This window comes from Colossoma macropomum, unplaced genomic scaffold (genome assembly GCF_904425465.1).
Source record: "Colossoma macropomum unplaced genomic scaffold, Colossoma_macropomum, whole genome shotgun sequence".
NCBI lineage: Eukaryota > Metazoa > Chordata > Actinopteri > Characiformes > Serrasalmidae > Colossoma > Colossoma macropomum.
In genome coordinates this window covers 2177755-2191966 of record NW_023494796.1, presented here as the reverse complement: position 1 = coordinate 2191966, position 14212 = coordinate 2177755, and the positions used below count along the sequence as shown (strand labels likewise).

Genomic DNA, 14212 nt, shown 5'->3' with positions numbered 1-14212 from the left:
ATATAGACTGACCAACAACTTCATTAAGTACGCCTTATTGTTTCAACCTACTTTGTCCACTTTATCAGCTCCACTTACCATGTAGGTGCACTTTGTAGTTCTACAGTTACAGACTGTAGTCCATCTGTTTCTCTGCACACTTTGTTAGCCCCCTTTTACCCTGTTCTTCAATGCTCAATGCTCAGGAAATATAACTATTTGGCTTCAATCTGACTTTGTTGAGCTGCTCTTTTTATTTTTATGTTGATCCTTTTTATATTACAGTCTAAACTCAAAAGTGGAGTTACTTTCTCCCTCATGGCAGTGAGATTGTAACATAAAAATAAAAAGAGCAGCATAACAAAGTCAGATTAAAGCCCAAAAGTTCGATTTTCTCTATTTCTTGCCAGAAAAGTTGCACCTTATTCAAAGTTTACATGGACCACAGCGTCACTACACCAGGATATAGCTTCAGGATGGGCTAAGGCCAAAACAAAGGAAAAGAAACACAAAAGAAAATTAAAATGCAGACCTTCCCTAATTCCCTAGCTCAGGGGTCAGCAACCCAATTGTTAAGAAGAGCCATTTTGTCCTTTTATTGAATATCTAACCACCTTGGGAGCCACAACATGTTATGTCCATTTTACCATCATGGCTGTAAATATGTCTCAGTATGTGCTACTGTTCTATTATAGGCTAAACAGTGTAATGTAAATGAAAAGGCAGACTTAGTTTGCTCTGCTTTAAGCTTTAGTTCAGCTATAACCGCTTTTCTCGCATCTCCGGCAGGAAACTTTTCCGCTAAAGTAGAACAGTTTCTTGCAAAATATTTCTCAACGTTCGATTTCGAGGCTGAAGTCAGCTTCTCATTCGCCAGCTTCTTGATCAAATTTTTGTGTTCCACCTTAACAGAATCTAACTGCTGCACCATTTAAGGTGGAACAGGAAAATTTGCTTCATGATCGCTCCTGTGATGCTGGGGAAGATGAAACTGAAAGCTCTGGGAATGGACTGGCATTCGTTGGCAGTCATGATTGTTTACCTCTGGATGAGTGCGCCACGTGAAGCAACGTGAACTCTAGGCTACGTTCACATTACCAGGTCGAAGTGGCACAAATGTGATTTTTTTCAGGGCTGTGTGGACGCAAATCTGATCTTTTCAAATCCGACCTGAGCCACTTTCGTATCTGGTCCTAGATTGGATACGTATCCTAATTGTGGCTGTGCGGCCTTAATGTGATGCCCAGATCTGAATTCATGTGCTTTTTTCCCACTGCGTGTGCGCCATCATTCAGCATTACCATGGCAGCAGCGCCGAACACAAGTTAAAGCCTGTAAACGATGGAAAAGCAGCTCATCTCACCTTTTTCTCCTTCGTCTCGCTCTAATAATGAAGCTGAGAGCTGATCAGAGTTAATTATCTTCTCAGCGAAGCTCGTTCTGCTCGTTAGTTTGTGCTGATGATGAACGTGATTCATTCACGTGACGTTACTGAGTAGGATGAGCTCATGAGGGTCATTTCAGGACGGCGGTTCGTTCACATTAATGACAGATTTGAATCACTTACCTAAACGAGTGTGAACCATCGTGTCAGAGAGATCGGATTTGAGCAAAAAAATTGGATTCGAGCAACGAGGCTTTTAATGTGAACGCAGCCTTAATGTTCTTTTTTTGCTCATGCGGGTCTTTTCGATTTTACAGAAGGTGTTTGCAGAAGTTCACTATCTGCAGATCCAAGATCATGAACAGACAGTTGTTCAGGAGCTTTAAGATCATTTGGAGCTTTAAAAACTAGTAGCAAAAGTTTCAAATTTATCCTGAAAGATCCAGGCAGTCAGTGCAGTTTGTAAACAGGGGGTGATATGAGCTCTCTGTGTTGTTGTTATTAGGATTTGTGCAGCTGCGTTTTGTAGAGGATGGATTGTTTCCTCCTATAAAAAGAGCATCACAGTAATATCTGCACATGAATAAATTTCTCTGCGTCGCTCTGAGACAGAAAAGGCTAAACTTATATTTCTTATAATATGTTATATTAAATTAGTGATATTTCTACAAACCCAAATCCAAAAAGGTTGGGACGCTGTACGATGTAAATAAATGTAAATAAAAACAGAATGCAATGATTTGCAAATCTCATAGACCAATATTTTATTCACAACAGAGCATAGAACACATATCAGATGTTGAAAGTGAGACATTTTACCATTTCATGAAAAATATTAACTCATTTAAAACTTGATGGAAGCAACGCATCTCAAAAAAGTTGGGATGGGGCCACGTCTGCCATTGTTTAGCATCCCCTCTTCTTTTAACAACAGTTTGTAAACATCTGGGAAGTGAGGAGGCCAATTGCTGAAGTTTTGGGAGAGGAATGTTGCACTAATTCAACTCCATACTATCAGAGATTCAGGCTTTTGAACTGTGCGCTGATAACAAGCTGAATGGTCCTTTTCCTTTTGAGTCTGCAGTACACGGCGTCCATGGTTTCCAAAAGGAATTTCAAATTTTGATTCATCTGACCACAGAACAGTTTTCTATTTTGCCTCATTCCTTTTTAAATGAGCTGTGGCCCAGAGAAGACGGCAGCGTTTCTGGATCGTGTTGACATTTGGCTTCTTCTTTGCATGATACAGCTTTAACTTGCATTTGTGGATTGCCTGGCAAACTGTGTTCACAGACAGTGATTTCTGGAAGTGTTCCTGAGCCCATGCAGTGATTTCCAGTACAGAATCATACCTGTTTTTAATGCAGTGCCGCCTGAGGGCCCGAAGATCACAGGCATCCAGTATTGACTGTTAGCCTGGTCTCTTGTGTACAGGGACTTTCTCCAGATTCTCTGAATCTGTTGATGATATTATGTACTGTAGATGGTGGGATATTCAAAGTATACATAATTTTACATTGTGGAACATTTTTCTGAATTGTTTCACAATTTTTTGACACAGATTTCAGCAGATTGGTGAACCTCTGCCCATCTTTGCTTCTGAGAGACTCTGCCTCTCTAAAATGCTCTTTTTATACCCAGTCATGTGAGTTAGTTTCAAATTGATCCAGCTGTTTTTTTTTATTAGTACCACTTATTTTTCCATGCTTTTGTTTCCTTGTCCCAACCTTTTTGAGATGCGTTGCTGTCATCAAGTTTTAAGTGAGTTAATGTTTTTCATGAAATGGTAAAATGTCTCACTTTCTACATCTGATATGTGTTCTATGTTCTATTGTGGATAATATATGTGTCTATGAGATCTGCAAATCATTGCATTCTGTTTTTATTTACATTTATTTACATTTTACACAACATCCCATCTTTTTTGGAATTGGGGTCATATTTTAATGATAAAAGCTACTTTATAAATTTAAAACAGAGCTCAGTTTAAGAACACACCCAGGATTCATACTCCGGGTTTGGTGTACGAAAAAAACATTCATACACTGATTGACTTGTTGCAGGTCGTTGGAGAAGAGCTGGTTCAGGAGGAAGGTTTACGACTGGGATCCCTATTTTAAATTCCCCAACAGAATGATCGCCACAACTGTCATGTCCGTCATCGGACTCTACGTGGTACGTGAGCGCAGGCAGACGCTTTATTCTCTTTCTGCTATAGGCCGTGTTACTGCGAGATCAAGTAATGTATGTACATTACCCTTCAAAAGTTTGAAATCACTTAACATATAAATATATTTTGCCATTTTATATAAAGTATGAGCACCCCGTCTACAAATTATATGTTTTGTAATTTTTGTGAAAATAAGTTAACACATCCTGTATTTAGAACACACTTCTGCATATTTTAATATACAATTATTATTTATGTGCTGAATTTAACATGTTGGAAAAACATAAAATATAAGAAGGTGCCTTAATGTTTGCACAGAGAACATTTATGTTTTATTTTATCCCCCAGGATGTTAAATTCAGCAAATGAACAGTAATTCTGCATTGAAATGTGCGGAAGTGTGTTCTCTGTAGAGGATGTGTTAACGCAGTGGTTCCTGGAATGAATCCACTAATTTACAAGCCCTTCCTGAGTTGAAGTGGGTGTAGCAAAAAAAACACGGAAATGTGCAGGGCAGAAGGTTCTCAAGGAAAAGGGTGGGGAACCACTGTCTTAACATGTGACCAGGGTGCCCAAACTTTTGCAATAACTTCTGCAGTGTGGATGAAAATATTACAAACTTTGATACAAGGTATTTTTTTACAGAATTCTTTGATTAAAAGTTATTAAATGATAAAAAATATTCCGTAATTATCTAATAACATGTTTGCCTTTATCTCCACTTTTGAAATGTGCAATCCCAATCCCAGCGTTGGGACGCTGTGCAAAACTGTAAATGAAAACAAAATGCAATGATGTGCAAATCATTTAAACCCTATATTTCATTGAACATAGTACAAAGACAATATATCAGATGTTGAAATGTTGTTTTTTGAAAAATATTTGCCCATTTTAAATTTGATGTCAGCAACACGTTCCAAAAAAAGTTGGGACGGGGGCAAAAAAAGGCAAAGTTGTGTAATGCTTAAAAAACACCTGGTAGTTCATTGGCAACAGGTCAGTAACATGATTGGGTATAAAAGAACAACTCAGAGAGCCTTTTAGAAGTAAAGATGGGGAGGAGTTCACCTCTCTGTGAAAGACTGTGCAGGCAAATAGTGCAACAATTCAAGATTAACGTTTCTTAACATAAAATAGCAAAGAACTTTCGCTTTTCATCATCTACGATACGTAATAACATTAAAACATTCAGAGAATCTGGAGAAATCTCTGTATGCAAGTAACAAGATCTTTGGGGCCTCAGGCGTCACTGCATTAAAAACAGACATGATTCTGTAGAGGAAATCACTGCATGGGCTCAGAAACACTTCTGAAAACCACTGTCTGTGAACACAGTTTGTCGCTGCATCCACAAATGCAAGTTAAAACTCTAAAACACAAAGAAGAAACCATATATAAACAGGATCCAGAAATGCTGCCGCCTTCTCTGGGCCCAAGTTCATTTGAAATAGACTGAGGCAAAGTGGAAAAGTGACCTGTGGTCAAACCACATTCTGCACACGTTACAACAGCATAGCTCTATAGTAAAAAAAGGGTGCTAAACTGACCTGTCTGCAGTCCAGATCTGTCACCCACTGAAAACATATGGCACTTCATGCAGCAAGAAATACATCAAATGAGACCTGAACTGTTGAGCAGCTGAAATCCTGTATCAAATAAGAATGGGAAAACATTTCCTTCTCAACACTACAGCACTTGATCTCCTCAGTTCCCAAATGCTTACAGAGTGTTGTTAAAAGAAGAGGTGATGAAACACAGTGGTAAACATGACCGTGTCCCAACTTTTTTGGAACATGTTGCTGCCATTAAATTCATATATTCATATATCAAAAAACAACAAAATTTCTCAATTTTAGCATTTGATATGTTGTCTTTGTACTATTTTCAAGTAAATATAGGGTTTAAATGATTTGCACATCATTGCCTTTTGATTTCATTTACATTTTGCACAGCATCCCAACTTTTTTTGGAAATAAGTTTGTAATGTTTCTGGATATTTATTGTATTGTAAAGTAATTCTCTGTCATTTTAGAGCAGCCCTCAGCTCAATTCATCATTCTTGACCCCTTTATCATTTCTTCACTTGTGTTTACAGCCAGTGTCCTACTGAATATCTGAAGTCATGCTTGTTTTATACTGTGTAACTAGTTTTGTATTGTTTTCTTCTCGTAGTTCATTTCATATGAGCAGGTTTTTACTTCACTGCTCATTGAGGAGAGCTACAATAGATCAAATGGACTACACACTGATTATTTTGCAAGTGAGATCATTTTTTTCATTTCATATAGTCTTACATGGATTCATCTGGAGAATAAATGGCACGTTTTGGACCTTTAACAGTGTTTACATACTACACACCCAGTTTCAAAAACGTTTGGAAGCAGAATGTGAAATGCTGATAAAAACAGAAAGCATGATACCTAAATTATGTTTGACCTTTTATTAAATTGAAAACTGTATATAAACGCAATATTTGGTGTTTTACTTTAGATTTTTTTTTAAATATACGCTCATTTGATGCCTGCAACTCGTTCCAAAAAGGTTGAAACAGGAGCATGTTTACCACCATGTTATATCACCTTTCCTTTTATTAACACTTAATAAATGTTAGGGGACTGAAGACACAGACTGAGCCAGTTTGGAAAGAACTGCACCACGTTTTCAGTGGGAGACAGGCAGGCCAGTCTAGTACCTACACTCTCTGATTACGCAGTCATGTTGTTGTAACATGCGCAGAATGTTTCTTGATGTTGTCATGTTGAAATAAGCATGAACATCCTGAAAAAGATGGTGTGTAAAAGGCAGCATATGTTGCTCCGAAAGGTGTTTGCATTAACGGTGTGCAGGTCACTCAGTCATACCTTCCCATACCATGACAGACGTAGGATTTTGAACTTTATGCTGGTAACAATCTGGAGAGTCCAGTTCAGAGAACACAATGTCCAGTATTTCCATTTCAGTCCATTTCAGATGAGCTTGAGCCCAGAGAAGTTGGCGGTGTTTCTGGACTTGTGGACATACGACTTCTGCTGTGCTTGATACAGTCTAAACTTGCATTTGCTGATGCAGCGACAGATGGTGTTTATTGATAACGGTTTGTCAGGTTGTTCCGGAGCCCATGTGTGGATATCCATCACAGAAGCATCCCAGTTTGTTAATGCACTGCCTGAGGGCTCAAAGGTCACAGGCATTTTTCATGTGGTCATGTGATTTTTGTCCTGTACGCATAGAGATTCACTATATCTTCTGATGATATTATGCATCTGTAGAAGGTGAAATACCTAAAAGCCTTGCAGTCGCTCGCTGTTAATGCTGTTTGCTATCAGGTGTCAACCAGAGGAGGATGGGTTCCCCTTTTGAGTATTGGTTCCTCTCAAGGTTTCTTCTTCTTGCTCTTTGGGAGTTTTTTTTCCCACTGTCGTCATTGGGGGCTTGGACCCAGATTTTTCTGTAAAGCTGCTCCGTGACAACACCTGTTGTAAAAAGCGAGACATAAATAAAGTCTGACTTTGATTTTTCAGATTTTTTGCTGATGCATTTTTGGCAAAGTGGCGAGCCTTGTCCCATTCTAGCTTGTAAAAGACTCAGCCTTTCCTGGATGCTCCTTTTATACCCAGCATGGTTGCATCACTTGTTTAAGATGTTTTTTGGAGCATTATTTTACATGTTCCTAGTTGTAAGTTGCTCCTGTCCCAACTTTTTTGAAACGTGCTGCAGGCATCAATTTCAGAATGAGCACGTTTTCATTTACATACAGGTTACTGTTAACAAATTACTGTTATTTTTTTCATCCGCATTGCACGTACTGCCCGACTTTTTTGGAATTAGGTTTGTACATCAAACACTTTTATTTTATAAAATTGAAATATTTTTTCTCAATTAAATGAGTGCTTTAATAATCCTATTTTTGCTTTGTTTTCTAGCTACCTGGTATGTCACGACAGCCTTAGCTGCGCTGTCGTCTGTGGTGCACATCGGCCACGTGCTGAAATGTTACAAGTATGTGTGAACGTACCGTGGGGTGGTACTCATTCAGAAGAATAAAATGTGGAGAACAAATCTCACCAAAAAAAACCCACATGATTTTATTATAAAAGTAGATGGAGCTCCATCACTCCAGAGAACACAATTCCACTGCTCCACAGCCCAGTGCTGGGAGGCTTTATACCCCTCTAGCCCACGCTTGGCATGGGGTATGGTGAACTTAGTCTGCTCCAGAGCGTCCCATTCTGTTCGGTTATGGAGATTATACAGAGCTGTGAAAAAGTATCTGCCCCAATTTCTTCTATTTGTGCTAATGTGTCACATTTAAATGTTTCAGATCATCTAATTTTACTACAAGATAAAGACAACATGGGTAAACACAAAATGCAGTGACTGTTTCATTTATTGAAGACAAAGATTTATTTAAAATCTATAACACCCATGTGAAAAAGAAACTGCCCCCTTAAACTTAATAACTGGTTGTGCTACCCTTGGCAGTAACAACTGCAATAAAATGTTGGCAAGAACTTGCGCTGAGTCTTTTACATCGCTGTGAGGAGTTTTGCCCAACTCTGTTTTGCAGAATTTCTAGGGTTTCTGAGCATGAAATGCTCATTTAGGGTCTTGCCACAGCATCTCAATGGGATTCAAGTCAGGACTTTAACTGGGCCACTTCAAAACCTTCATTTTCTTTCTTTTCAGCCATTCAGAGGTGGATGTGTTTGTGTGCTTTGGATCATTGTCCTGCTGCATAACCCAACTGGGCTTCAGCTTTAGGTCACGAACTGATAGGTGGACATTCTGCTTCAGGATTGTCTGAGAGCAGAGCAGAATTCATGGGTTCATCGATTATGACAAGCTGTCCAGGTCCTGCAGAAGCACAGCAGTCCCAGACTCACACTACCACCACCATGTTTCACTGTTGGTATGATGCTGTTATGGTGGAATGCAATGTTAGCTTCAAGCCAGATGTAACGGGAACCATGTCTTCCAAAAAGTTCCATTTTTGACTCATCAGTCCACAGAATATTATCCCGAAAGTCTCGGGGGTCATCTAGATGTTTTTTTGGCAAATGTGAGACGAGCCTTTGTGTTTTCTTTGGTCAGCAGTTGTTTGCACCTTGCAACTCTCCCATGGATGCCATTTATGTCCAGTGACTTGTTATTGTGAAATCATTTTTATTGACCTTAACTGAGCCAAGTGAGGCCTGGAATTTTTAGATGTTCGTCTGGGTTCTTCTGTGACCTCCTGGATGAAACGTTAATGCACTCTTGGTGAAATTTTGGTAGGCTGGTCACTCCTAGGAAGGTTCACCACTGTTCCAGGTTTTCTCCATTTGTGGATAACGGCTCTTACCGTGGTTTGCTGGAGTCCCAGAGCCTTACCAATGGCTTTGCAACCTTTTCCAGACTGGTAGATTTCAGTGACTGTGTCATCATGTGCTGTTTTTGAGATCTTCTAGCCTGCCTGGGTGTGTCTAGTGAAATTAAACCCACCAATCAATTGAATTTGGTTAACTGGTTGATTTAGTAGCTAAGCGGGCAATTACTTTTTTCACAAAGGGCCAGGTAAGACTGAACAGCATTTTTCCTTCAGTAAATGAAATCATCATTTAAAAACAGCATTTTGTGTTTACCTGGGTATCACTGTCTAATGTTAAAAGCAGTTTGATGATCTAAAACATTTAAATGTGACAAATATGCAAAAATAGAAGAAATTGGGGAGGGTGCAGATACTTTTTCACAGCACTGTATAATCTCCATAGCCATACAAGACCTTTGTCAGCAATGAGCGACCTTAAAATAGTTAAATTCACTGATTAAAAGGGCTGTCTGGATGTTCTGGACAGATGGAATGTGTCCACTACTTCATATTTTACACCAAGGTGTCTTTATTTTGAGATCCACTTGTTAATTAATTTGGTCATTTGACAGGAAGCACGTGAAGAGACTGTGGGCGGGGAACAAAAGCTTTGTGCCAGAGAAGTACCACAAGCTGAACTCCTCTGTTAGCGTGGTAAGCACACAAATCTTTGAATGTGCCTGCATTGACCACAGTAGGGATGCACTGATCATGAATTTCTTTGGCCAATTCCAATATTTTATTAGCCATTGTTAAACCTGAAGCTACACTGTGAGGGTTGGGGCTGCTCAACTCCAATTTGACTCCAATTCTGATGCCAGTTGATGGGAATTTATGGTGTCAATTTCCAAGAGTCGATTCCACACAAATTGAAGACACATAAAAGGACATTTAGCAAAAATAAAAAGTGTGATATTAACTAGAAACGTCAGTTTCTTGAAGAAACACAGAGTGATTGCACAGCTAAATTAATTCCATGGTGTTGTTATATTGTTAGGTGGTTGCCAGGTGGTCCCTATAGTGTTCCCAGTGGTTGTTGGGGTGCTGCCACTGTGGTATTCCGGGTGGCAGCTGTGGTATTCTGTGGTATTCTTGGTGCCCGTTAGGGTGTTGCTAGGTGGTTGCTATGGTCTCCCAGGTGGTCATAAAGGGATCTATACAGTTGCTATGATATCCTGGATGGCTGATAGGGTGTTGCTAGGTGGTTGCCATAGTATACCAGGTGGTTCCTATAGTATTCCCAGTGGTTTTTAGGGTGCTGCCAGGTTGTTGCTGTGGTGTTCCGGGTGGTTGCTATGGTATCCCAGGTGGTCATAAGGGGGTCTACACAGTTGCTGTGGCATCCTGGATGGCTGCTAGAGTGTTGCCATGGTGTACCAGGTTGTTCCTATGGTGTTCCCAGTAGTTGGTAGGGTGCTGCCAGGTGGGTGCTGTGGTAATACAGGTGGCTGCTAGGGTGTTGCTAGGTGATTGCTATGGTATCCCAGGTGGTCGTAAGGGGGTCTACACAGTTGCTGAGGCATCCTGGATGGCTGCTAGGGTGTTGCTAGGGTGTTGCCATGGTGTACCAGGTTGTTCCTATAGCATTCCCAGTAGTTGTTAGAGTGCTGCAAGGTGGGTGCTGTGGTATTCCAGGTGGCTGCTAGGGTGTTGCTAGGTGGTTCCTACGGTATCCCAGGTGGTCGTAAACGGGTCTACACAGTTGCTGTGGCTTCCTGGATAGCTGCTAGGGTGTTGTTTGACTCTAAGCCAATTTTTCTTGACAAATATTACATTTTACTTTGTTTTTTCAGCTGTGTCTAACATCTGTCTCTAAATGCGTGGGGGTGCAGACAATGTGTTGGAGTCGACTTTCGATTCCTGAATTCCTAGAATCAAGAAATCGGTTCTTTTTAGTATCGACTAACAGCCCCTAGTGTGGGTTAAATGAACACATGAAACATTAGCAAGTTTCTAGTTATTTCTCTTTCTCGTTCGAAGTCACAATACAAATTATATTAAGTGCTGTTTAATTTAGACCTGTCAATGAAAACTCAGTTGCCGTTTGAAATCACCTGAATTTAATTAAGTACTACATTGAAAGTAAGCAGACTGGCTGTTTAGCACAGTGAGTCATGCATAATTATGCTACCACATTTTGGATCTGCTGATTTTGTTGTTTTATCTATGGGCTTGAGAGCATTACTGATCATGTCCTCGCTTTGAAGATATCTTCATGCTCGTATGCTAACATGCTAATATTTAATAACAATGGATTACATTCAATAATCCACCCTCAGGCTGCCCTTGCGAGGTACCCTGGCTGCCAGATAGCCTACACAATGTGGGGTGAGTATGCTTGTCCTCTTCAAATGTAACTGATTACTATTTATCTTTGCTGGATTTAGACTTCAGTCAATGCTACTCGCAAAGCAAACACTATTGTACAGCACTAAGAAGCATCATTAATATTCAAACTTAGTACACAAATCCTGTGTGTAAGTGAAGGTGGAGATAACCTTTATAAACCGTCTCTCAAGTACAACCCCATTTCCGAAAAAAGTTGGGACGTTGTGCAAAATGTAAATAAAAAGAAAATGCAATGATGTGCAAATCAGTTCAATCCTATATTTCATTGAAAATGCTTCAAAGCCAACATATAAAATGTTGAAAGTGAGAAATGTTATTGTTTTTTGAAAAATATTTGCCCATTTTGAATTTCATACCAGCAACAGGTTCCAAAAAAGTTGGGACGAGGGCAACAAAAGGCTGGTAAAGTAGTGTAATACTAAAAAAACACCTGGTTGTTTGGCAACAGGTCAGTAACATGATTGGGTATAAAAGAGCATCTCAGAGAGGCTGAGTCTTTCAGAAGTAAAGGTGAGGAGGAGTTCACAACTCTGTGAAAGACTGCACGATCAAATAGTGCAACAATTCAAGAAAAATGTTTCTCAACATAAAATAGCAAAGAACTTTTGCCTTTAATCATTTACGGTACATAATATCATTAAGAGATTCAGAGAATCTAGAGGAATCTCTGTATGTAAGGGACGAGGCACAAAAAGTACAAAATACCTAAAATATACTTAAGCTATCAAAAGTCAAAGTACTGTGAGTTATTGAGTTCTCAAGTTATCAACACTTATCAACTATTATTCTACACTTTTTTGTAACATTTGCATGGTTGCAGTTTTCAAACATGATTTTGATGTTGTTATATTGCTTTGATGAACAAAAAAATGTTTTAAAATTAGCATTAATAGTAAGACATATGTTTTTGCAGGTTATCTGATCGTGCACATGGGCCTATTTGTGTTTGGGATCATCTTTGTGTATGTGGTTATTTATCCGATCAAGACGTGTGGATTTACCATCTGGCTGCGACTTGCACTGATCTTTCTGTAAGTCTGCCATTACATTATACACACAACTCAAACAAAGCATAATTATAATCAATTGCGTATTTTCTTGGTCGTTGATCTGTATGACTCATATGTCTTTGTGACCCAATATCAAGTTACAACAGATTTAACCTGATCCTATAAACCCCATGTGTCAAACACAAGGCCTGTGGGCCAGATCAGGCCCATGACACAGTCCTATCAGGCAGAAATATATACATTTTCTGTTAATATTAGCTCGTTTCACAATGCACTGCACTACAGTCCCTAGCATGCACTGCAACACAGTGTGCTCTGACTCTCCTACCCCAACATCAATCTATGGGACAGTGGTTACAGCTCAATTCTGCACAATTCCACACCAGTCATATCACCAAACAACTAACTACAGTTCAGCCAATATGAACACTTAACGTCAGCTCAGTAGCTCAGAAATCAGTAACCCACCTCTATGAGGCTCCTGAGGCGCAGAACTGAACCCACCCAGGGAACTGGCAAAGAGAGGGGGTGGAAGGACACAAGACAGACAACCTGATTAAGCACTATTAAACACACCAAGAGGAGACTGAACTGGGGAACCAACATGAGACCAGACAGGGTGCATTGAAGAACAGATAGGATTCTGAACAACAGACTGGATGCAAGATGGGACAGGGGACAGAACAGGAGACTGGACTGCAGATAAGACCGGAAACTGGACCTGAGATGGGGCAGCAGATGGAACAGGAGACAAGACAGAAGGTTGAGCTGGAGACTGGACAGGAGATGAAACTGGAGAACCAAACTGGAGAAGACTGAACAAACGACAAGGCTGAATTAGCATTAGCATTAGGGGACAGGGACAGAGACCTTGACAGGAACAGGTACAAAAAGATCAGTAACAGAAACAGGTACAGTAATGGTGACAGGTATGGACACATACACAGTGACCAGGACAAGAATAGAACTCGGGATCATAGACTGGGCAGACACAGGAGGAAACACAGAATTAAGTCTTTCATTCTGGATAGGAAGCAGGAGGTTTTGGGCAGCTAGCTGGGCAGAGAACTGGAAAGGCTGGGTGGCTGGCTGAGCAGGGAACTTGAAAGGTTGGTCATCCAGCACAGGAAAAGGACATGGCACTTGGCGTGGAACAATTAATGAAGCAGGATGCTGAAAGGCCGGTGCTAGAGCGGGATGCTGAGAGGCCAGCGCTGGAGCGGGATGCTGAGAGGCCAGTGTTGGAGTGGGACACTGAGAGGCCAGCGCTGGAGTAGCACAGGAAACCAGGACTGGAGCGTCTGGGGTGCAAGAACTTTGAGGCCCTGGGACCAGGAACTGGGGCAGCACTTGGAGCAGTAGCTGGGAACACAGAGACTAGTGAGTCAGAAAACACTGAGACACGGGCAGGTCTGGAGACACAGAGGCCACAGGCAGGTCTGGAGACTCGGAGGTCTCTTGCATGGCAGGGAACTTGGAGGCCAACTGGTCAGGGAACTCGTGGACTGGCTGGTCTGGGAACTTGGAGGCCTGTTGGTCAGGGAACTTAGAGGCTGGCAGGACAGGACATGCAGAGGCAAGAGCAGACACGGGCTGAGCTGCGCTGAGGTCCTCAGGTGCAGGTAAACCTGCACTGACGTCCTCGGATGCAGTTGGGCCTGCAGCAATGTCCTTGGGCGCAGTTGGGCCTGCAGTGACATCCTTGGAGGCAGGCGGGCCTGCTGCGACATCCTCTGAGGCAGGTGGGCCTACCGGCTTCGTGGAGGCCTCAAGAAGAAGTGTCCTGCATGATACCTGAGGAAACCGTGCTTGCAGCAATTTTAAAAAATCCTACCACAGTCCTTGTTTCTCTGGCTTTTCTCAAGTACAGTATTTGACTAGCTAGAGCTTTGTCTCCGAGAAAAGTCCTTAAAAACAGAACTTTCACAATGTCTGGTGGGGTCGGACATTGTAAATATCCAAGGTAAAGTCTG

The 14212-nt window shown here is 40.9% G+C and overlaps 1 pseudogene; it reads left to right on the top strand.

Moving 5' to 3' along the window:
* Nucleotides 1-14212, top strand: part of LOC118816969 — a 34425-nt pseudogene that overhangs the window by 15178 nt on the left and 5035 nt on the right.